This window comes from Oncorhynchus nerka, linkage group LG14, assembly GCF_034236695.1.
Source record: "Oncorhynchus nerka isolate Pitt River linkage group LG14, Oner_Uvic_2.0, whole genome shotgun sequence".
Classification (NCBI taxonomy): Eukaryota; Metazoa; Chordata; class Actinopteri; order Salmoniformes; family Salmonidae; genus Oncorhynchus; species Oncorhynchus nerka.
In genome coordinates, this window is record NC_088409.1 from 13,476,206 (window position 1) to 13,502,428 (window position 26,223).

Below are 26,223 nucleotides of genomic sequence, written 5' to 3' on the forward strand. Positions count from 1 at the left end.
GAACTCTTAGCTAATGCATTTCAGACATACTAGTATCTCCATCTTAAGAGCATATCTCTACAACCTGTCAGTCATAAGGACCCAGAGGAAGAATTGGTGAGAACCAGGTATTGAAGCTCTTGCAGATTGTTGAAATAAAACAATTAAGAAAAATATACAGCATGCTTTGTATAGTCTTGAATGATATATAACCAACATTTTGGTCAAAAATTATTTCCTGTTTGTATTTCCTGTTTGCTACTCTGTTTTGGTCCACTCTTTTCCCAGGGAAAGTGAACCTTTCAAAGAGATAGTGTTTGCAATATTGAGTGTCTTGACAACTGTGAAATGTATTTAGAATGCTCTTCAGAAGATGTTGTATGTTTTGAGTGTTCATGTGTTCATCTTAGTTTTGTTTCCTAGACGTCTTTGTCATTTGTGTCTTTGTCATCTGCTGCAGCCAGAAACACGATCCATCACCATCTCTCAGATGTTTGCCAAAGCCACAAAAGCCTTCGTGAAGGACACAGATCATGAGGGACACCTGATCCCTGTGTCCAGTCTGAATGACACAGACAAACTGAATCTCCGATCACTCATTGTCAAGACCAGGCACAGATGCTTCTGGCAGGAACCCAAATACCAGTCCCCTGGCTTTACCCTCGGTGATGTTCTGGAGCCTGGAGAGCCTGGAAACACACCTTTAAGCCCAAGTAAGCACCAGAGCATCCCGCTAGTGACAAATAACTATTGTTGTTGTTGTTCTAAAATATCTGACCATTGATTTAAATATTTATCCTACTCTTGTTTTTCTGAGCAGAATAGGAAAATGATAATGTCATGGATGTGTCTGTTATAGATATGTGCTGTGGTATAATAGCATAGAGTCCATTCAAATGTTGAACTTTCCCTCAGCTGTCAAGGAGTCTGACTTTGTGGACTACAGTGGCACATTTGGTGACAAGAAAGAAATGAATGCAGATGGAAACTTGGAGGTAAAGTTGGCTGATTTCAACCTGACCGTGGAAGGGAAATGGTCCACCAAACAGAAGCTGTCCCTTGGCAGCCTGAACAAAGAGAAGGTTGATGTGAAGGACTTACACAACTACTCAAAAAACAGGTGAGTTACCCTATACTATACATATGTTCAATACAGTCATAATACATCATAATACAGTCATAATACATCATAATACCGTCATCATACAGTCATAATACATCATAATACAGTCATAATACATCATAATACAGTCATAATACATTATATTACATCATAATACAGTCATAATATAGCATAATACAGTCATAATACATCATAATACCGTCATCATACAGTCATAATACATCATAATACAGTCATAATACATCATAATACATCATAATACATTATATTACATCATAATACATCATAATACAGTCATAATACATCATAATACAGTCATAATACTGTCATATACAGTCATAATACATCATAATACAGTCATAATACATCATATTACATCATAATACAGTCATAATACAGTCATAATACATCACAATACATCATAATACATCACAATACATCATAATACAGTCATAATTCAGTCATATACAGTCATCAAACAGTCATAATACAGTCATAATACATCATAATACATCATAATACATCATATCACATCATAATACAGTCATAATACAGTCATAATACAGTCATAATACATCACAATACATCATAATACAGTCATAATTCAGTCATCATACAGTCATAATACAGTCATAATACATCATAATACATCATATTACATCATAATACAGTCATAATACATCATATTACATCATAATACATCACAATACAGTCATAATACAGTCATAATACATCATAATACATCACAATACAGTCATAATACAGTCATAATACATCATAATACAGTCATAATACATTCATAATACATCATAATACGTCATAATACATCATAATACGTCATAATACATCATAATACATCATAATACAGTCATAATACAGTCATAATACATCATAATACGTCATAATACAGTTACAATACATCGTAATACAGTCATAATACATCATAATACATCATATTACATCATAATACATCACAATACAGTCATAATACGTCATAATACATCATAATACATCACAATACAGTCATAATACAGTCATAATACATCATAATACAGTCATAATACATTCATAATACATCATAATACGTCATAATACATCATAATACGTCATAATACATCATAATACATCATAATACAGTCATAATACAGTCATAATACATCATAATACGTCATAATACAGTTACAATACATCGTAATACAGTCATAATACATCATAATACATCATATTACATCATAATACATCACAATACAGTCATAATACGTCATAATACATCATAATACAGTCATAATACATCATACAGTTCACCTTCCCAAGGAGTCCAAGACCCAAGACCAGCGAGCAAAACTGGTTGCAATGACATCAGGCAGGTATCTTTTGTGTAAAAAGGACATTTTCAGGTTGAAGTGATTTCAGACAACAAAGAAGTGGAACTGTACTTGTTTAGCAACTTCCTGAATCTTAAACTACATCCTCACTGTTGTCACTACTAGTTTAGCTTAAAGGGACAATCTGTGATTGGTACATCCATTTGTTTACTTTTAAAGTAGCTTTCCAGTGTTTCCAGATTTCTATGAAATATGACCTAAAATGTGTCCCTCCTGCAGAGTTCTGGACATGTCCCATCCTGTGATCAAGCAGACCCGTGCGAATCCCAGGGCAGTGTTAGGCGTCTTGACGGAGAGGATTATGACGTCACTACCTTGCCCGGTCACAAACAATGTCCTTAAGCATGGCAATGTAGGAGCCAACGTGAGCGCCTGTGTGTTCCTGAGCGGGAAGGTAGGATGAAAGATTACCAAGTGTTCTACTGAAGTGAATGATATTTTACTGGTAACTCAGAGTTAGATCATCTCTGTTGTAAAATAGATTTTTAATCTCAATAATCTCACTTCATGATAGCTAGGCCTTCATAAATAAAGTCAATGTCAGGACCATATTGACAGATCACAGATGTTCAGTAGTCGTACTACTCACAGATGTCTGTTCAGTCGTGGTAATACTCACAGATGTCTGTTCAGTCGTGGTAATACTCACAGATGTCTGTTCGGTAGTGGTAATACTCACAGATGTCTGTTCGGTAGTGGTAATACTCACAGATGTCTGTTCAGTCGTGGTAATACTCACAGATGTCTGTTCGGTAGTGGTAATACTCACAGATGTCTGTTCAGTCGTGGTAATACTCACAGATGTCTGTTCGGTAGTGGTAATACTCACAGATGTCTGTTCAGTAGTGGTAATACTCACAGATGTCTGTTCAGTAGTGGTAATACTCACAGATGTCTGTTCAGTCGTGGTAATACTCACAGATGTCTGTTCAGTAGTGGTAATACTCACAGATGTCTGTTCAGTCGTGGTAATACTCACAGATGTCTGTTCAGTATTTCATAATACTCACAGATGTCTGTTCAGTAGTCGTAATACTCACAGATGTCTGTTCAGTAGTGGTAATACTCACAGATGTCTGTTCAGTAGTCGTAATACTCACAGATGTCTGTTCAGTAGTGGTAATACTCACAGATGTCTGTTCAGTAGTGGTAATACTCACAGATGTCTGTTCAGTAGTCGTAATACTCACAGATGTCTGTTCAGTCGTGGTAATACTCACAGATGTTCAGTAGTCGTAATACTCACAGATGTCTGTTCAGTATTTCGTAATACTCACAGATGTCTGTTCAGTAGTCGTAATACTCACAGATGTCTGTTCAGTAGTGGTAATACTCACAGATGTCTGTTCAGTAGTGGTAATACTCACAGATGTCTGTTCAGTAGTGGTAATACTCACAGATGTCTGTTCAGTAGTGGTAATACTGTCTCTTGCTCAAGTCAGAATGCTGTACCTGGGTTGTTCCAGAATAAATTGTGCACCAATATTGAATTTTAAAAGCATGTTAAATGAAATGAAGTGCCCTTTCATTAATATAGACCACATGGAGAATTGAATAAATGTGATTGTTGATATGAATAAAGACTTGTTAAAGTGCCACCATTCAGCATATTGTCCATCCATGCAGCATTCATTAACATCCGTCCCTCATTTTAAGGTCAACCCTTTTATGTGAACTGAACTCTCAAAACTATTCCTTTTTAAATGTTTTTTTTTCAGAAGAAATATTGAACATCTAATATTCAAATTATAGTGTAAAAGCAGGTCAGCTGGTTTTATTATTTTTGCCAATTATCTTGTGTTTTGTGGTGGAACACTGAGCAGGTGGACCACAACGCACCATAGATAGACATGCTAGAAATGTTTGAACAATTGTTTTTGTTTTTTGTGAAGCTTGCATTCAATTGCCAATCCCTTCAAACAACAAGCTTACATTCCCCCTGTCACAAGGACATCCCTAGTTATGTTCAACCTTACTTTATTTGGGACTTAACAGGCACTTACTATAGTCATAAAAGAAGGATACCTCTTGAGATGCAATTTTTTTTTTCAAGTTACACTTCTCAAACCGAATTGGTGGAATGACCCAGCTCTAGTTACCACATCATTTCCTGTTCTTGACATTAGAACCACTTCCTGAAAATGCAATGGTGTAGAATCAAATCAAATCAAATTGTATTTGTCACACACACATGGTTAGCAGATGTTAATGCGAGTGTAGCGAAATGCTTGCGCTTCTAGTTCCGACAATGCAGTTGTAACCAATGAGTAACCTAACCTAACAATTCCACAACTACTACCTTATACACACAAGTGTAAAGGGATAAAGAATATGTACATAAAGATATATGAATGAGTGATGGTACAGAACGGCATAGGCAAGATGCAGTAGATGGTATCGAGTACAGTATATATATATACATATGAGATGAGTAATGTAGGGTATGTAAACATAAAAGTGGCATAGTTTAAAGTGGCCAGTGATACATTTATGACATAAAGATGCAGTAGATGATATAGAGTACAGTATATACATATACATATGAAATGAATAATGTAGGGTATGTAAACATTATATTAAGTGGCATTGTTTAAAGTAGCTAGTGATACATTTTTTACATCAATTTCCATTATTAAAGTGAGCTGGAGTTAGTCAGTATGTTTGCAGAAGCCACTCAATGTTAGTGGTGGCTGTTTACCAGTCTGATGGCCTTGAGATAGAAGCTGTTTTTCAGACTCTCAGTCCCAGCTTTGATGCACCTGTACTGACCTCACCTTCTGGATGATAGCGGGGTGAACAGGCAGTGGCTCGGGTGGTTGTTGTCCTTGATGATCTTTTTGGCCTTCCTGTAACATCGGGTGGTGTAGGTGTCCTGGAGGGTAGGTAGTTTGCCCCCGGTGATGCGTTGTGCAGACTTCACTACCCTCTGGAGAGCCTTACGGTTGTGGGCGGAGCAGTTGCCATACCATGCGGTGATACAGGATGCTCTCGATTGTGCATCTGTTTGTGAGTGCTTTTGGTGACAAGCCAAATTTCTTCAGCCTCCTGAGGTTGAAGAGGCACTGCAGCTCTGGAAACTAATCCTGAGACAGGGTGATTGACAGAATTTACAGAATATTAGATTAACCTCTTCCCTCTACTCGGGACGCTTGCGTAAACGTTAATAAGCGATAAAATTCATCAGGAGGCGATGTAAAGATCATTAGCTGTCCGTCTGGAAAAATGTCCGGCTAGAAACTCACGAAAATATCCGGTCCTAGACCGGATTAGATACGGTGTCCTGCATGTGTTTGACCAAGAAAAACTCGAAGGGAAATGACAAGACTCTAGACACCGTGTGGAAGCTGTAGGTACTGCAACCTCAGTCAATTAATTGTGGTTCACCTTTATCAATGGGATCAAGTAGCGCATGGATATATTTTCCCATTTTCAGTGATCAGTTTTTCCTGTGCTTTTCGATGTAAATGCCGTTCTGGTAAAGCCACAGCAGTGATTTAACCAGTTTTTTAAACGTCTGAGTGTTTTCTATCCACACAGACTAAGCAAATGCATATACTATATTCCTGGCATGAGTAGCAGGGCGCTGAAATGTTGCGCGATTTTTAACAGAATGTTCAAAAAGTAGAGGGTCGACTGAAGAGGTTAAAGGTTTTTGTTTCGTTTGTTTTACAATGTCATTGTAATTGGAGTGATAAATTGGAATGATATAAGTAATTGAATAAAAGGTATAGTCTGTTGTGCGATAACACCCAAGGATGAAGAAGAAAGAGACCAACATAACATGGGCATAGATGAAACGGATGGACGTTTTCCCCAGGTTTAATTACATTACAAATAGTGGTAATTTATTGCAAATATGCAGTTATTATAATTTACTTTACTATTTTTTTCTTGTTTGGTCAATTTATTTTTGTTTTGCTGTGTAACGGCGTTCGTCTGTTGAAGGAGAAGCGGACCAGCGTGGTGGTTACTCATGTTCTTTAATGAAGAATAGACGATACATGAAATAACTAATATTATACAAAACAACAAACGGAACGAGAAAACCTATACAGCCTGTCTGGTGAAAACTAACACAGAGACAGGAACAATCACCCACAAAATACACAGTGAAACCCAGGCTACCTAAATATGGTTCCCAATCAGAGACAACGAGAATCACCTGACTCTGATTGAGAACCGCCTCAGGCAGCCAAGCCTATGCTATACACCCCTAATCAGCCACAATCCTGCAACGAATTGACCTCATCCCGTCAGTTGAGGATGCCTGGTCATTCTTTAAAAGTAACTTCCTCACCATTTTAGATAAGCATGCTCCGTTCAAAAAATGCAGAACCAAGAACAGATACAGCCCTTGGTTCACTCCAGACCTGACTGCCCTCGACCAGCACAAAAACATCCTGTGGCGGACTGCAATAGCATCGAATAGCCCCCGTGATATGCAACTGTTCAGGGAAGTCAGGAACCAATACACGCAGTCAGTCAGGAAAGCTAAGGCCAGCTTCTTCAGGCAGAAGTTTGCATCCTGTAGCTCCAACTCCAAAAAGTTCTGGGACACTGTGAAGTCCATGGAGAACAAGAGCACCTCCTCCCAGCTGCCCACTGCACTGAGGCTAGGTAACACGGTCTCCACCGATAAATCCACGATTATCGAAAGCTTCAATAAGCACTTCTCAACGGCTGGCCATGCCTTCCGCCTGGCTACTCCAACCTCGGCCAACAGCTCCGCCCCCGCAGCTCCTCGCCCAAGCCTCTCCAGGTTCTCCTTTACCCAAATCCAGATAGCAGATGTTCTGAAAGAGCTGCAAAACCTAGACCCGTACAAATCAGCTGGGCTTGACAATCTGGACCTCTATTTCTGAAACTATCTGCCGCCATTGTCGCAACCCCTATTACCAGCCTGTTCAACCTCTCTTTCATATCGTCTGAGATCCCCAAGGATTGAAAGCTGCCGCAGTCATCCCCCTCTTCAAAGGGGAGACACCTGGACCCAAACTGATATAGACCTATATCCATCCTGCCCTGCCTATCTAAGGTCTTGAAAGCCAAGTCAACAAACAGGTCACTGACCATCTCGAATCCCACCGTACCTTCTCCGCTGTGCAATCTGGTTTCCGAGCCGGTCACGGGTGCACCTCAGCCACACTCAAGGTACTAAACGATATCATAACCGCCATCGATAAAAGACAGTACTGTGCAGCCGTCTTCATCGACCTCGCCAAGGCTTTCGACTCTGTCAATCACCATATTCTTATCGGCAGACTCAATAGCCTCGGTTTCTCGGATGACTGCCTTGCCTGGTTCACCAATTACTTTGCAGACAGAGTTCAGTGTGTCAAATCGGAGGGCATGCTGTCCGGTCCTCTGGCAGTCTCTATGGGGGTGCCACAGGGTTCAATTCTCGGGCCGACTCTTTTCTCTGTATATATCAATGATGTTGCTCTTGCTGCGGGCGATTCCCTGATCCACCTCTACGCAGACGACACCATTCTATATACTTTCGGCCCGTCATTGGACACTGTGCTATCTAACCTCCAAACGAGCTTCAATGCCATACAGCACTCCTTCCGTGGCCTCCAACTGCTCTTAAACGCGAGTAAAACCAAATGCATGCTTTTCAACCGATCGCTGCCTGCACCCGCATGCCCGACTAGCATCACCACCCTGGATGGTTCCGACCTTGAATATGTGGACATCTATAAGTACCTAGGTGTCTGGCTAGACTGCAAACTCTCCTTCCAGACTCACATCAAACATCTCCAATCGAAAATCAAATCAAGAGTCGGCTTTCTATTCCGCAACAAAGCCTCCTTCACTCACGCCGCCAAGCTTACCCTAGTAAAACTGACTATCCTACCGATCCTCGATTTCGGCGATGTCATCTACAAAATGGCTTCCAACACTCTACTCAGCAAACTGGATGCAGTCTATCATAGTGCCATCCGTTTTGTCACAAAGCACCTTATACCACCCACCACTGCGACTTGTATGCTCTAGTCGGCTGGCCCTCGCTACATATTCGTCGCCAGACCACTGGCTCAGGTCATCTACAAGTCCATGCTAGGTAAAGCTCCGCCTTATCTCAGTTCACTGGTCACGATGGCAACACCCATCCGTAGCACACGCTCCAGCAGGTGTATCTCACTGATCATCCCTAAAGCCAACACCTCATTTGGCCGCTTTCGTTCCAGTACTCTGCTGCCTGTGACTGGAACGAGCTGCAAATCGCTGAAGTTGGAGACTTTTATCTCCCTCACCAACTTCAAACATCAGCTATCCGAGCAGCTAACCGATCGCTGCAGCTGTACATAGTCTATTGGTAAATAGCCCACCCATTTTCACCTACCTCATCCCCATACTGTTTTTATACTGTTTTTTTTATTTTTTTTATTTACTTTTCTGCTCTTTTGCACACCAATATCTCTACCTGTACATGACCATCTGATCATTTATCACCCCAGTGTTAATCTGCAAAATTGTATTATTCGCCTACCTCCTCATGCCTTTTGCACACATTGTATATAGACTGCCCATTTTTTTTTCTACTGTGTTATTGACTTGTTAATTGTTTACTCCATGTGTAACTCTGTGTTGTCTGTTCACACTGCTATGCTTTATCTTGGCCAGGTCGCAGTTGCAAATGAGAACTTGTTCTCAACTAGCCTACCTGGTTAAATAAAGGTGAAATTAAAATAAAAAATAAAAAAATCCCAATACCTACTAAACCCCAATATGACAACACAATAAACCCATGTCACACCCTGGCCTGAACAAATAATTAAAGAAAACACAAAATACTAAGACCAAGGCGTGACAGAACCCCCCTAAGGTGCGGACTCCCGGACGCACCTCAAAACCATAGGGAGGGTCCGGGTGGGCGTCTGTCCATGGTGGCGGCTCCGGCTCGGGACGTGGACCCCACTCCATTAATGTCTTAGTTCCTCCCCCTCGCGTCCTGGGATAGTCCACCCTCGCCGCCGACCATGGCCTAGTAGTCCTCACCCAGAACCCCACTGGACTGAGGGGCAGCTCGTGACTGAGGGGCAGCTCGGGACTGAGGGGCAGCTCGGGACTGAGGGGCAGCTCGGGACTGAGGCAGCTCGGGACTGAGGGGTAGCTCGGGACTGAGGGGAAGCTCGGGACTGAGGGGCAGCTCGGCACTGAGGGGAAGCCCAGCACTGAAGGGAAGCCCAGCACTGAGAGGAAGCCCAGCACTGAGAGGAAGCCCAGCACTGAGAGGAAGCTCAGCACTGAGAGGAAGCTCAGCACTGAGAGGAAGCTCAGGCAGGTAGTTGGTTCCGGCAGATCCTGGCTGGCTGGCGGATCTGGAAGAGTCTGGTTGACTGGCAGATCTGGAAGAGTCTGGTTGACTGGCAGATCTGGAAGAGTCTGGTTGAGTGGCAGATCTGGAAGAGTCTGGTTGACTGGCAGATCTGGAAGATTCTGGTTGACTGGCAGATCTGGAAGAGTCTGGCTGACTGGCGGATCTAGCTGCTCTGGCTGCTCCATGCAGACTGACAGCTCTGGCTGCTCTATGCAGACTGGCAGCTCCATGCAGACTGGCAGCTCCATGCAGACTGGCAGCTCTGGCTGCTCCATGCAGACTGGCAGATCTATGCAGTCTGGCAGCTCTGGCTGCTCCATGCAAACTGACAGCTCTGGCTGCTCTATGCAGACTGGCAGCTCTATGCAGACTGGCAGCTCTGGCTGCTCCATGCAACCTGGCAGCTCTGGCTGCTCCATGCAGACTGACAGCTCTGGCTGCTCCATGCAGACTGACAGCTCTGGCTGCGCTGAACAGGCAGGAGGCTCCGGCAGCGCGGGAGAGGAGAAAGGCTCTGGCTGCGCTGAACAGGCGGGAGGCTCCGGCAGCGCTGTAGAGGAGGAAGGCTCTGGCAGCTCTGAACAGGCGGGAGGCTCCGACAGTGCTGTAGAGGAGGAAGGCTCTGGCTGCGCTAAACAGGCGAGGCACACTGAAGGCCTGGTGCGTGGTGCTGGAACTGGTGGTACTGGATCGAGGACACGCACAGGAAGCCTGGTGCGGGGAGCTGCTACCGGAGGACTGGTGTGTGGAGGTGGCACTGGATAGACCGGACCGTGCAGGCGCACTGGAGCTCTTGAGCACCGAGCCTGCCCAACCTTACTTGGCTCGATGCCCACTCTAGCCCGGCTAATATGAAGAGCTGGTATGTACCGCACCAGGCTATGCACCCGCACTGGAGACACCGTGCGCTCACTAGCATAACACGGTGCCTGCCCGGTCTCTTTAGCCCCCCGGTAAGCACAGGAAGTTAGCGCAGGTCTCCTACCTGGTGTAGCCTTACTCCCTGTGAGCACCCCCCCAATACATTTTTGGGGCTGACTCTTGGGCTTCCAACCGCGTCGCCGTGCTGCCTCTACATACCAGCGCCTCTCCGCTTTCTCCGCCTCCAGTTCTTCTTTGGGGCGTCGATATTCACCAGGCTGTGCCCAGGGTCCTTTTCCATCCAATATCTCCTCCCAAGTCCAGAAGTCCTTTGATCGCTGCTCCTCACGATTAACAGGGGGAGTTGGCTCAGGTCTGAACCCTGACTCTGCCACTCTCTCCTGAGCCTCCTCCAATACATTTTTGGGGCTGCTTTTCGGGCTTCCTTGCCAACCGTGTTCCCTTGTATCGTCGGCTCCTCTCTCCGGCTGCCTCTGCTCTCCTAAGTGCCTCCACCTGTTCCCATGGGAGGCCCATCTCTTCCGGCCAGTATCTCCTCCCAAGTGTAACAACCTTTGCCATCCAAAACGTCTTCCCATGTCCATTCCTCCTTTCGCTGCTTCTGCTGTCGCTGCCTGTCACCACGCCGCTCGGTCCGGGTGTGGTGGGTGATTCTGTAACGGCGTTCGTCTGTTGAAGGAGAAGCGGACCAAAATGCAGCGTGGTGGTTACTCATGTTCTTTAATGAAGAATAGACGATACATGAAATAACTAATATTATACAAAACAACAAACGGAACGAGAAAACCTATACAGCCTGTCTGGTGAAAACTAACACAGAGACAGGAACAATCACCCACAAAATACACAGTGAAACCCAGGCTACCTAAATATGGTTCCCAATCAGAGACAACGAGAATCACCTGACTCTGATTGAGAACCGCCTCAGGCAGCCAAGCCTATGCTATACACCCTAATCAGCCACAATCCCAATACCTACTAAACCCCAATACGACAACACAATAAACCCATGTCACACCCTGGCCTGAACAAATAATTAAAGAAAACACTAAATACTAAGACCAAGGCGTGACATGCGGAAAATAAGTGTGTATATTGTTCCTGAGGAGGGACTGATATAAATTGACTACATTTACATTTACATTTAAGTCGTTTAGCAGACGCTCTTAACTGATTTGAGAATGTTTAAGTATGTATCAAACTATGGAAGGAAATTAGGAGTAGTGACTTATGTGTTATGTGTTAGAAAAACTGTAACTACATTGGGGGCTCATACATGAAGGTTATGGTAGCGGAGGGGGTGTTATTTCTAGAAACAATGTATATTAATAGACGAGATAACTCACAGAAAAGGAAGGACAGTTGGTCTTGTAAAAATATAGGAATATAAAATATAGGGACAATTCTAAAGTAAATAGAACAATACACATACCTAGATTAGGGTAAAATAAATAAGTGGTGGTATTTTGAACACTAAAAAAAGTGGAAAAGGAAAAGTTTAAGAAGCTTAGGACTTAGTTTTGTTAGGATTGGATATTCTTCCAACTGGAAGACACTTGACTGATTACATGTTATTCTTACAGCAGTTGCTGTAGGGACCATAATTTGGCTATCATTATGAATATTTTTGTGGCAGGAGGTCAGGTATTTGAGACAGAATGTTTACATAGGGCTGTTATTTAAAAATTAAGATTTAGTGATCTTGCTATAAGAAGAACGTCTGTTGTCAGGAAATAACTCATGTGTTAGTGTGTATGTCCTCGGGAAAAAACAGCACATAAGAGGCCAGATGGAAGGGCATGGGCTGAATTCTGGTGACTGAGTGTACATCAAGATACACCAGGCTGGGGGTATACTTCTTACAGTACCTGCAGTGGTAAAGATCGTCATGTCTCTCTTTGATGGGTGCATAAGTCTCACAAGAAGTAAGGTTCAGCTGAATAATGGGTGAGCTGAAAACACCATGACAGAGGACGTGGAACCAGAGAGAGAGAGAGAGAGAGACTAGATTCCACTGTAGACATACTGGGTTGAGTTTGGGGGTTACTTGTTTTATTTGTTAATGCATCATGTGAAAAAGGATAGATGTTAGGGTAGTTGTACTCTAAACAACATGTTGAAGGCTTGATGTGAAAGCAGATACAGTGTTGAATTACTTCAAGAATAAATCATGTTGATTAAGGTTATGCACATGCTTATCAGTTGAAATAGAGCAGATGGGGAACTAAGTAAAAATGACATGATTTGGGAACACCTCTCAGAACCTGGGGCCGAAAGGGGAAGACTGGGTGGAAGCACGAGGAAGCTTTTCAGGGCTTTCATTTTTGTGGAGTCCAGCAGAAAAGTATCATGGAGGCATAGAGTCAAGTGAAGAGAGAGTGGGAATTGTCATGGTCTCAGAGTTCAGTATTCATGAATATATTCATGCATAACACATAACATTGTCAATACTGTTATGTTTTGTCCTTTGCTTTCCAAGTCTTATGTTTAGGAAACCAGATGGAGAAGGGTTTGCAGCTTCAGCTGGAATGTTAGTTTGTTGTGTGATGAGTGATGGAAGTAAGATAATGTATGGTGTAATCATAGAACAGAGGCCATAAGTCTCTAAGTCTGAATGCCTCGCAGAAAGAAGGCAGAAACCTGAACCAGGACGAGAAGTTCCACGTCTGATGATCCAACGGGACCAGAAGGACCTCTCCCAGTGATACCAGGAGATCTAGTCTATGTTTAAGTGTTCCGGAGGAAGTGGGATCAACCGAGGAGAGAAAGACCCTACGAGGAGGCCGCAGCAACAAACACGGCCGTCCAAGTGAAAGGAAGCAAGACGTGGTACCATGGTACCATCTGAATCACTGCACCTGAGTCCCAACAGAAAGAATGACACAACCATATAGAGATGAGGACACAGAGGATGCTGATCCATCAGGAAGGAGCTCGGAAGGAGCAGGAACAGCGAAAGCAATCGAGACGCCAGGGAGGAGCCAAGAGAACAGCAGACCAAGAGAAAGCCAAAATACGACAGGTGCATCGCCTAATGCACCCAGAAGAAGGCGAAGGAGAGACAACACTGGAGAGAGAACCTGCGAACAACGGAAATTCACTCCTGTGGGGCCAGAGAGTCCAGGGATGGGAGGGAGTAACATGCCTGATACTCTTGATGACATACCTGTTGTGGCAGAACTCTTTGACAGAAGCCCTCCACAGTGGGACCCCGAAGTATCACCTACAGAATGGGAACATCTCTTCCTAAAATTACACCCTTCCAGATGGAAGCCCAGTCCGGCCTGAAGAGGGAGCCTCAGGGGAAGAAAGAGGAGGAGAGGCCTCACAAGGAACAGAAGACCCCACAAAGAGGAGGAAAAGTCCAGCAAGCTGAAGAAAATGGGGATTTCCCCACAATTGACTTTTCAGCTCTTGAATGGTCTCCTTAACAGACACTTGAAGTTAGAACCACAGAAGAACAATGACATTGACATAACAGAAGTAACAGTGAACGCTAGTATAGCATCAACAGACTCACACACAATCAAGATGTAGGGTGGAAACAGGAAGAGAAGAGAGGAACCAGCCAAACAATCTAAAAAGACTGACAAGGTTAGAATCTCTGTTCCACCTCAACACAGAACTGAAACGGGAGAACAGAAACCAATCTCAATCAAAAGGACCAAGCCTCTACCTGAGATTGCATTCTGTGGAAGGACACATCATCACACGAAGGGAGAAGTCATTTGGGACCCAAAAGGATGTGACCTGATGTTAACCAAAGAAGTAGACGAGTGGGTGCTCACCATGAATCAGATTGAACCAGTTGAAGGTGAAGAATTAATAGTTGAAATAATGACAACGAGATTGACCGAAGGGAGTAGCACCTCAGTCATTAGAATTGGTCCTACGCCAATACCTAAACAGGAAGAGCCTGTGGTAGCTAGAACGACAACAACAGTGGAAGCTGCTGTGAAGACCACAGTAGCTACCACTAAGATAACATCAACTGCCCTTACCAAGCAGTCCAATGTACCCACAAAGAAACCTAAAGCATCAGAACCAGGAGGGTTCTTTACTGACATTTGGAACTTTTTGACAAACTCTAATGATAAACATTGTAAAAGCGCCATATATCTCAGAATCAGAACCACTAAAGGACGCCACACGAGAAGAAGTAGTGAAGGACGAGTGGTACGAAAGGGCTAAGTATACAGAAAAAAATCAACATAGGATCAACATAGGATAAACAATTGTATTTTGTGTAGAAAATCACCTTTGTCTGATCTTTTGATAGTACCTGAACTTGCATCATTTGAAGAATGTGTTACATGTAAAATGTTCAATGTATTCAGAGAAAATACTACATTCCTTTGTGTAACATAGAATGCAGTTTGGCACTAGGTAACACTAAAGGCAGAAGTGAATTAAATAAAAATATGCTGTGAGAACATGAATGTGCAACATAAGAACTGAATTGAATGATCCTCATAAAGATGAGTTTACTAATTGTAAAAGAAAAGAAAGGGGGAAAAATGAATGTTTCTACAGCTATGGAGATAATGGGATGTGGGAAACACTATAGTTAATTGAATAAACTATTTGGGAGTTAGAAACTGCAGGAGTTAGTCAATTTGATAAAGTAATGATTGTAAAACACAAAGGTAAAATGTGGTAATATAACTCAAGTAACATTATATCTTGAAATGTTAAAGAATCAGGATTAAGGAATAGCTGATTGTTTCTGGATGTGTGGGCAAACTACATGCTCATTGCTTCTTCACAATATAATGATTATAAGTGTTTTATTCTTTACAGACTAGATCTTTTACTCCTATCTATGTTATTGTTTGGAGATGTTTGGTCTAGTTGGGTTTTGTAAGTGTTTTATATTTCAAATAGGATCTGGAGATGTTTGGTCTAGTTGGGTTTTGTAAGTGTTTTATGTTTCAAATAGGATCTGGAGATGTTTGGTCTAGTTGGGTTTTGTAAGTGTTTTATGTTTCAAATAGGATCTGGAGATGTTTGGTCTAGTTGGGTTTTGTAAGTGTTTTATGTTTCAAATAGGATCTGGAGATGTTTGGTCTAGTTGGGTTTTGTAAGTGTTTTATGTTTCAAATAGGATCTGGAGATGTTTGGTCTAGTTGGGTTTTGTAAGTGTTTTATGTTTCAAATAGGATCTGGAGATGTTTGGTCTAGTTGGGTTTTGTAAGTGTTTTATGTTTCAAATAGGATCTGGAGATGTTTGGTCTAGTTGGGTTTTGTAAGTGTTTTATGTTTCAAATAGGATCTGGAGATGTTTGGTTCAGGTGATTTGTAGGCTTTATTTTTGTTAATGTTTTTGGTAACTATTGGTATTGGCCTCCACCCTATATGTCCTTTTAGTGTAGTTTTTGGGGCTAAATTAGCACCAGAGGAGGGTTTTGTGGGAGAAAGATCTACATATAGGGAGAAACTTAATACTGTACCACAAGAGAAAGATACACTTAGAGTGCATTTGCCATTCTGGTAAAATGCATTGTCTATTGTATAGGACAGGAAACCAGAGTAAGGCCATGAGAGCATAGGACAGCTGGACATACCAAGGTCAGAGGGACATACAAAGGAGGGGGTCAGCCAAATGACCAACTGATGGACTATAGGCATAGGACATATATTTTTAGGACATGAAGAGAAGAGACACATAGTCTACTAGTCCTAATAAGGACAGACATACCAAAGACCACACCAAGCTGAACATAAAGGGCCCATAGGATAGATGGGCATGTAGTATTTCTGGGGCATGAAGAGGTCCTGTCACCATTATAACTTGACTGAAATCAGATATGGCCGTTATTGGGCGTGAACAAGCAGGATGCACAGATTGGGATATAATGGTGGCAGATGGACTGAGGGAAATAACTTCATTTGCATGTGGGATGGACTCATATGTTGTATGTGTATAAATCAGAGCGAGTGCTCTGGAAAAGGGTGTGTTCATGGACCATCTAGGCTTCTGATATGTTTGTATTAAAAGCCTATATTGAATTCACAAGTGTTATATTCTGTAACGATCCTCCACGACATCGTCTCCTTTGTTTTGTTGACTTTGAGTGTGAGGTTATTTTCCGAGGGCCCTCACCTCCTCCCTGTAGGCCATCTCGTCATTGTAATCAAGCCTACCACTGTAGTGTCGTCCGCAAACTTGATGATTGAGTTGGAGGCGTGAATGGCCATGCAGTCATGGGTGAACAGGGAGTACAGGAGAGGGCTCAGAACGCACCCTTGTGGTGCCCCAGTGTTGAAGATCAGCGGAGTGGAGAAGTCCAGTACCCAGTTGCACAGGGCGGGGTCGAGACCCAGGGTGATGATGAGTTTGGAGGGTACTATGGTGTTAAATGCTGAGCTGTAGTCGATGAACAGCATTCTCACATAGGTATTCCTCTTGTCCAGATGGGTTAGGGCAGTGTGCAGTGTGGTTGCAATTGCATCGTCTGTGGACCTATTTTGGTGGTAAGCAAATTGGAGTGGGTCTAGGGTGTCAGGTAGGATGGAGGTGATATCGTCCTTGACTCGTCTCTCAAAGCACTTCATGATGACGGAAGTGAGTGCTAAAGGGCGGTAGTCATTTAGCTCAGTTACCTTAGCTTTCTTGGGAACAGGAACAATGGTGGCCCTCTTGAAGTATGTGGGAACGGCAGACTGGGATAAGGTTTGATTGAATATGTCCGTAAACACACTGGTCTGCGCATGCTCTGAGGACGCTGCTGGGGATGCCGTCTGGGCCTGCAGCCTTGCGAGAGGTTAAACGTTTCATGTTTTACTCACATCGGCTGCAGTGAAGGAGAGTCCGCAGGTTTTGGTAGCGGGCCGTGTCAGTGGCACTGTATTGTCCTCAAAGCGAGCAAAGAAGTTATTTAGTCTGTCTGGGAGCAAGGTCCTTTGAATAGATGACTGTCTGGGTTAGAATCTCGGTCATCTGTGTACCAAACGTCTCTGACTGATTTGACATTTTCTCCACAGGCCTCTATGAAGCAGAGCGGCAGTACTCAGACAGATAGTGATGTGTCACTGGGTATTCCTGCAAATACTGTCATGGCCTACAGTCTGATTGAACTCTCGTCAAATGCAATGGAAAGTTTGGTGAGGAAGTGTATGGTTTGTCAATGTCCCAGGTATAGCTGTATGGTTAAGTACCATGGTAAAGTACACAGCCAGCATCTGTGTTCCTCAGTGTATTTAGTGTATCCCACTGTATTTAGTATAGCCACTGTATTTAGTATATCCACAGTATTTAGTATAGCCACTGTATTTAGTATATCCACTGTATTTAGTACAGCCACTGTATTTAGTATAGCCACTGTATTTAGTATAGCCACTGTATTTAGTATAGCCACTGTATTTAGTATATACACTGTATTTAGTACAGCCACTGTATTTAGTATAGCCACTGTATTTAGTATAGCCACTGTATTTAGTATAGCCACTGTATTTAGTATATACACTGTATTTAGTATAGCCACTGTATTTAGTATATACACTGTATTTAGTACAGCCACTGTATTTAGTATAGCCACTGTATTTAGTATAGCCACTGTATTTAGTATATCCACTGTATTTAGTATATCCACTGTATTTAGTATGGCCACTGTATCTGTCTGTGTGTGACTGGTTATGACTGTTGTCTGCTCTTGTCCACAGAGCTGTGCCTCATCTGCAACAATGGGGCTTTGAAATAGATAAGTCAAAGGAGGGGTTGGAAGTAGATGGATTTATGGACCTGGGAGGCGACTTTGATACCAACAGTCCCCTAAATCTGAACAAAGGTAATAATGCCAGTGGAGGGTAATGTCTCCTGTTTAGCGGTCAACATGTAGTCTACTGAATGGAACGTCTGGTCAACATGTAGTCTACTGAATGGAATGTCTGGTCAACATGTAGTCTACTGAATGGAATGTCTGGTCAACATGTAATGTAGTCTACTGAATGGAACGTCTGGTCAACATGTAATGTAGTCTACTGAATGGAACGTCTGGTCAACATGTAGTCCACTGAATGGAACGTCTTGTCAACATGTAGTCTACTGAATGGGATGTTTGGTCAAAATGTAATGTAGTCTACTGAATGGAATGTCTGGTCAACATGTAGTCTACTGAATGGAAGATCTTATCAACATGTGATGTAGTCTACTGAATGGAACGTCTGGTCAACATGTAGTGTAGTCTACTGAATGGAATGTCTGGTCAACATGTAATGTAGTCCACTGAATGGAACGTCTGGTCAAAATGTAATGTAGTCTACTGAATGGAATGTCTGGTCAACATGTAATGTAGTCTACTGAATGGAACGTCTGGTCAACATGTAATGTAGTCTACTGAATGGAACGTCTGGTCAACATGTAATGTAGTCTACTGAATGGTACATCTGGTCAACATGTAATGTAGTCTACTGAATGGAACATCTGGTCAACATGTAATGTAGTCTACTGAATGGAATGTCTGGTCAACATGTAATGTAGTCTACTGAATGGAACATCTGGTCAACATGTAATGTAGTCTACTGAATGGAATGTCTGGTCAACATGTAATGTAGTCTACTGAATGGAACGTCTGGTCAACATGTAGTCTACTGAATGGAACGTCTGGTCAACATGTAGTCTACTGAATGGAACGTCTGGTAAACATGTAGTCTACTGAATGGAACGTACGGTCAACATGTAGTCTACTGAATGGAACGCCTGGTCAACATGTAGTCTACTGAATGGAACATCTGGTCAACATGTAGTCTACTGAATGGAACGTCTGGTCAAAATGTAGTCTACTGAATGGAACGTCTGGTAAACATGTAGTCTACTGAATGGAACATCTGGTCAAAATGTAATGTCTATGGAATGTTCAATATTTCTCTTTGATTAGTAATTACAAAGTTACCACACTTTTGAAATATATAAAAATGTATGGATTTGTTACATGGAAATAAGACACTTTGATAAAATGGTTTCTGTATTGTTTGTGTGTTGACAGAACTGGAGAAACTGAGTGGTCATTTCCAGCTCCTGTTAATCCTTCCGGCAGCCAAACGCTCCTCTCTGCTCCAGCTCCTCAAGACAACCATGGAGGACAGAGAAGCAGTCAGTGTGCTGGAGAGTGTTGTGAGTGAGACGTACAGAAACAGGGCCCAAACACACACAATGTAGACACACACACACACAACTAATGGCAGGAATGAATATCTCACCCTGAATATCTGTAATATTCTCTCTGTGTTAAATATACTCTCTCTCTCTTTCTCTCTCTCAATTCAATTCAATGTCAATTTAAGGGGCTTTATTGGCATGGGAAACATACAGTACCAGTCAGAAGTTTGGAGACACCTACTCATTCAAGGGTTTATCTTAATGTTTACTATTTTCTACATTGTAGAATAATAGTGAAGACATCAAAACTATGAAATAACACATATCTGAGATTCTTCAAAGTAGCCACCCTTTGCATTGATGACAGCTTTAAACACTCTTGGCATTCTCTCAACCAGCTTCATGAAGTAGTCACCTGGAATGTATTTCAATTAACAGGTGTGCCTTGTTAAAAGTTAATTTGTGGAATTTCTTTCCTTCTCAATGCGTTTGTGTCATGCCGGCTCCCGCTCCAGGCTCCCCAGCATTATGAACTCCTGCCAGCCATCATTACGCACACCTGCCTTCCCCCGTCACTCGCATCAGCGGTTATTGGACTCACCTGGACTCAATCACCTCTTTCATTACCTCCCCTATATCTGTCTGTCCCCCCCCCCCTCTTTTCCCTACTTCAGCATTGTGCTGATGCTCTTCCTGTCTTGTTCTATGTCTGTTCTGATTAAATGTTTGACTCCCCGTACCTGCTTCTCTACTCCAGCGTCAGTCCTTACAGTATGAGCCAATCAGCTGTGTTGTGACAAAGTAGGGGTAGTATACAGAAGATCACCCTACTTGGTAAAAGACCAAGTCCATATTATGGCAAGAACAGCTCAAATAAGCAAAGAGAAAATACAGTCCATCATTACTTTATGACATGAAGGTCAGTCAATGTGGAAAATGTTGCAAAAACCATCAAGTTCTATGACGAAACTGGCTCTCATGAGGACCACCACAGGAAAGAAAGACCCAGAGTTACCTTTGCTGCAGAGGATAAGTTCATTAGAGTTACCAGCCTCAGAAATTGCAGCCCAAATAAATGCTTATGGAGTTCAACTGTTCAGAGGAGACTGTGAATCAGGCCTTCATGGTCAAATTGCTACAAAGATGAACCACTACTAAAGGACACCAATAATAATAAGAGACTTGCTTGGGATAAGAAACACAAGCAATGGACATTAGACTGGTGGAAATCTGTCCTTTTGTCATGGTTCCACCTGTCACCCAGAGACATTGATAACACTCAGCTGTGTCCTATTATTCATTATGATTTCCCTGTTAAAACAGGTGTGTTTTCTGCTTTGCTGAAGCTTGAATTGTTTACCGTGTGCGTTTGTTTCCTGAGTGAGTTTTTGAGACTTAGTGTTTGTTGTTACTGTGATCCGTTGGATACCGTTTCTCAGTAGTATGTATGTTTAACCACTGATTCCTCATCTGGTCTCTTCTCTGCACCTGGATCCAACCTCATCACGTCACAACTTTGGTCTGATGAGTCCAAATTTGCGATTTTTGGTTCCAAGTGACGTGTGTTTGTGAGATGCAGAGAGTAGGTGAACGGATTATCTCCGCATGTGTGGTTCCCACCGGAAAGCACGGAGGAGGAGGTGTGATGGTGTGGGGTGCTTTGCTGGAGACACTGTCTGTGATTTATTTAGAATTCAAGGCACACTTAACCAGCATGGCTACCACAGCATTCTGCAGCGATACTCCATCACATCTGGTTTGTTCTTAGTGGGACTATCATTTGTTTTTCAACAGGACAATGACCCCAAACACCTCCAGGCTGTGTAAGGGCTATTTGACCAAGAAGGAGAGTGATGGAGTGCTGTATCAGATGACCTGGCCTCCACAATCACCCGACCTCAACCCAATTGAGATGGTTTGGGCTGAATTGGACCGCAGAGTGAAGGAAAAGCAGCCAGCAAGTGCTCAGCATATGTGGGAACTACTTCAAGACTGTTGGAAAAGCATTCCATGTAAAGCTGGTTGAGGGAATGCCAAGAGTGTGCAAAGCTGTCATCAAGGCAAAGGGGGGTCATTTTGAAGAATCTAAAATATATTTTGATTTGTTTAACACTTTTTTGGTTACTACATGATTCCATATGTGTAATTTCATCGTTACAATGTCTTCACTTATTCTACAATATAGAAAATAATAAAAATGAAGAAAAATCCTTGAATGAGTAGCTATGTCCAAACTTCTGACTGGTACTGTATGTTTACATTGACAAAGCAAGTGAAAAATATAATAAACAAAAGTGAAATAAACAATAAAAAATTAACAGTAAGCATTACACTCACAAAAGTTCCAAAATAATAAAGACATTTCAAATATGTGCAAATAGTTAAAGTACAAATGAAAAATAAATCAACATAAATATGGGTTGTAATTACAATGGTGTTTGTTCTTCACTGGTTGCCCTTTTCTTGTGGAAACAGGTCACAAATCTTGCTGCTGTGATGGCACACTGTGGTATTTCACCCAATAGTTAAGGGAGTTTATCAAAATAGGATTTGTTTTCAAATTCTTTGTGGGTTTGTGTAATCTGAGGGATATATGTGTCTCTAATATGGTCTTACATTTGGCAGGAGGTTAGGAAGTGCAGCTCAGTTTCCACCTCATGTGGGCAGTGAGCACATAGCCTGTCTTCTCTTGAGAGCCATGTCTGCCTACGGCGGCCTTTCTCAATAGCAAGGCTATGCTCACTGAGTCTCTACATAGTCAAAGCTTTCTTTAATTTTGGGTCAGTCACAGTGGTCAGGTATTCTGCCAGTGTGTTTGTTCTCTCTGTTTAGGGCCAAATAGCATTCTAGTTTGCTCAGTTTTTGTTAATTATTTCCAATGTGTCAAGTAATTATCTTTTTGTTTTCTCATGATTTGTTTGGGTCTAATTATGTTGCTGTTGCTGTCCTGGGGCTCTGTGGGGTCTGTTTGTGTTTGTGAACAGAGCCCCAGGACCAGCATGCTGAGGGGACTCTTCTCCAGGTTGATCTCTCCGTAGGTGATGGCTTTGTTATGGAAGGTTTGGGAATCGCTTCCTTTTAGATGGTTGTAGAATTTAACGTCTCTTTTCTGGATTTTGATAATTAGTGGGTATCTGCCTAAATCTGCTCTGCATGTGTTATTAGGTATTTAATGTTGTACACGGAGGATGCAGAATTCTGCAGAGTGTCAATTTGGTGTTTGTCCCATTTTGTGCGCGGACCTCAGACCTCACAACCATAACCAGTGGTAACAGGTTCTATATCTGATTCAAGTATTTGTAGCAACATTTGGTATGTCAAATTTTGATGGCATTTTTTTATTTAACCAGGCAAGCCAGTTAAGAACAAATTCTTATTTACAATGACATCCTAGGAATAGTGGGTTAACTGCCTTGTTCAGAACGACAGATTTTGACCTTGTCTACTCGAGGATTCGATGTAGCAACCTTTCGGTTACTGACCCAACGCTCTAACCACTAGTCTACCTGCCGCCCCCAAGAGCAAAGGCCTGGCAAGGCTTGCCTTGTCTCTTTTTACCCTTCATTCACTCACTCACTCACTCACTCACTCACTCACTCTCACACTCACTCACTCACTCACTCACACTCTCTCTCTCTCTCCCCCTCCCCCACCCCTTGTCACAGCTGGATCAGATGTGTGAAGGTGAGACTCCTGACCTGGGTGTCCTGGAAGAGTCTGAGAGGGAAACAGTCCAGGCCATACTGGATCTTGTAGACCAATGTGTTGGGAAGGATGAGGACGAGATCAGATCCTCACTTCTCAGTGCCGTCCACCTCATTGTCAGTGCCATGGACGGTGAGATAGAGAGCAGTTTTCACAGGATTCTCCAGTTATTATTTGATCAGTTCCTGGGAAACTAGGTTCACTACTGTGGTTTTATGTGTGTATATTTATATCTTCAGGAATGACAGATGAAGGTCTCTCTGTGTTGGGATCCTGTTGCAGTCCTCCAGTCTTACAGGCCCTGCAGATCCTGGTGAGTTCACACCTGCTTGATTGAGCCTCCAGTCCTGTATGACCTGGAGTTCATTTTTCTAGGTTTTTGTTTATGTAAATGTATTTGGGTTTATGTAAATGTCTTTGGGTTTATGTAAATGTATTTGGGTTTATGTAAATGTATTTGGGTTTATGTAAATGTATTTGGGTTTATGTAAATGTATTTGGGTTTATGTAAATGTATTGGGGTTATGTAAATGTATTGGGGTTTATGTAAATGTATTGGGGTTTATGTAAATGTATTGGGGTTTATGTAAATGTTTTGGGGTTATGTAAATGTATTGGGGTTATGTAAATGTATTGGGTTTATGTAAATGTGTTGGGTTTATGTAAATGTCTTTGAGTTTATGTAAATTTATTTGGGGTTATGTAAATGTATTGGGTTTATGTAAATGTATTGGGTTTATGTAAATGTGTTGGGTTTATGTAAATGTCTTTGGGTTTATGTAAATTTATTTGGGGTTATGTAAATGTATTGGGGTTTATGTAAATGTTTTGGGGTTATGTAAATGTATTGGGTTTATGTAAATGTATTGGGTTTATGTAAATGTATTGGGTTTATGTAAATGTATTGGGTTTATGTAAATGTATTGGGTTTATGTAAATGTCTTTGGGTTTATGTAAATTTATTTGGGGTTATGTAAATGTATTGGGGTTTATGTAAATGTATCTTCCCATGTTAAATAAACTAATATTAGCGAGCTGCCTTTCCTCAAATAACATTTGGCAAAATAACAATACAACAGGGAAGCGAGCACGTACTGTATGCTTGATTAGCTCAAGCAATTACACATCAAATGTGTTTGCTTACTGATATAATGTTGTGACATGAGTGAAAGCCAGAATTACATGCAGATCAGCGCCATCTCTTGGATAGTGGTGGAGCTGAACGATGTGTTGCATCAAAGTATACGTCACACCAATTACTTTTTGTAAGTATTTTAGAATTTTCTTAAATGGAGCCCACCGATCTCAAATCTAAGGTCATTTAACCTAATTGACTTAATCATTCACTAAAGAGATTTGATGAATCATTTTGCTCAGAGTGTAATTTCCCTTCATTTAAATTGAGTAACACCAATTACACGTTTTATTTAAACACACCAAATTATCTATAGAATCATAACATTGATGACATACTAAAAGGGTCTGATTAGCTAATAATTTTATTTAATATTGACCCCTCTCCTGATAACAGTTTGCCTCTGGAAGGGATGTTCAAGGTCCTTGTATATCTTTGTAATGAGTGATTTTTTAAGGCGGTAACACTAATTACATAAAACTTAGGGACACATAATAATTGTAAATATATATATATTTTAGTGGCCTTCTTTGCTTTATTGATCTATCTACAGTGTATTCATAAATTTAGTTTACTTTGTAGATATATATATATATATATTTGTCTTTGTAATGAGTGATTTTCAAGGGGTTAACAAAGTATTATATTTGTTTTCATTGATCTATAAAATATATTAAATACGTTTGTTTATTTTATAACATTCAAAATAATATATCCCAAAAACATGTCACTAAGATAAAGTTTTGCAGTATAAAGGACTTCCATTATGTTTCACATTGATAAACAGTTTAATATCAATTAAAACATGTATAATGTCTAACTATTTGTCATTTTAAAGTGTTTGTCATTGTTGCAAAGTCGAGGGATGCAAATGCCACATTAATTCAAGAATGACCCAGAAAATAAAGCATATCAATGTATTTCTGTGCTGCTTGTCCTCCAGGTGCAGCATGTGGCAGCAGGGAGTGGGGAGACCCTCTCTCTGAGAGATGCAGGTCTGGCTGTTCTTACTGAGGAGGAGCTGTATCAGAGGACAGAGAGTCTCTTTGGTCACTCTAAAGTTACACTGAAGAGAGAGGAGGACACACTGAGGACAGAGATGAAGGACCAGCCTGGATACCTTCCTCTAGTCATGAGTATCACTGTGAAAGGCCTTTTTAGTTTAAGCTGAGAGAGAGACAGAGAGTCCCGGACTAGAATCCCACACGCAGATTCTAAACAGACCATTGATTTCCATTGATTGTTAATTTCCTGCATTGTGTATTTATCTTTGAATATTCTTACATAATATTTTGTGAGTGTGATGTTTACTGTTCATTTTTTATTGTTTATTTAAATTTGGTTTATTTTCTATTTCACTTGCTTTGGCAATGTACTAGGTATGCACGCATGACTGTAAGTTGCTTTGGATAAAAGTGCTAAATGGCATATTATGAAACGTGTCAATCCTGTTTGAACCATTCAGTATTTTACTCCTGCACTAGTTCAGTATTCCATTCCATGTCTTACTCCTGCACTAGTTCAGTATTCCATTCCATGTCTTACTCCTGCACTAGTTCAGTATTCCATTCCATGTCTTACTCTTGCACTAGT

At 41.7% G+C, this 26,223-nt stretch overlaps 1 protein-coding gene and 1 pseudogene across 1 annotated transcript in view; one reads left to right on the top strand and one right to left on the bottom strand.

The window, feature by feature from the left end:
• LOC115114979 (gasdermin-E-like) lies at nucleotides 1-26,058 on the top strand (annotated as a pseudogene).
• Nucleotides 1-26,223, bottom strand: part of LOC135575139 (oxysterol-binding protein-related protein 3-like) — a 379,659-nt gene that overhangs the window by 247,107 nt on the left and 106,329 nt on the right. The window lies entirely within an intron of this gene.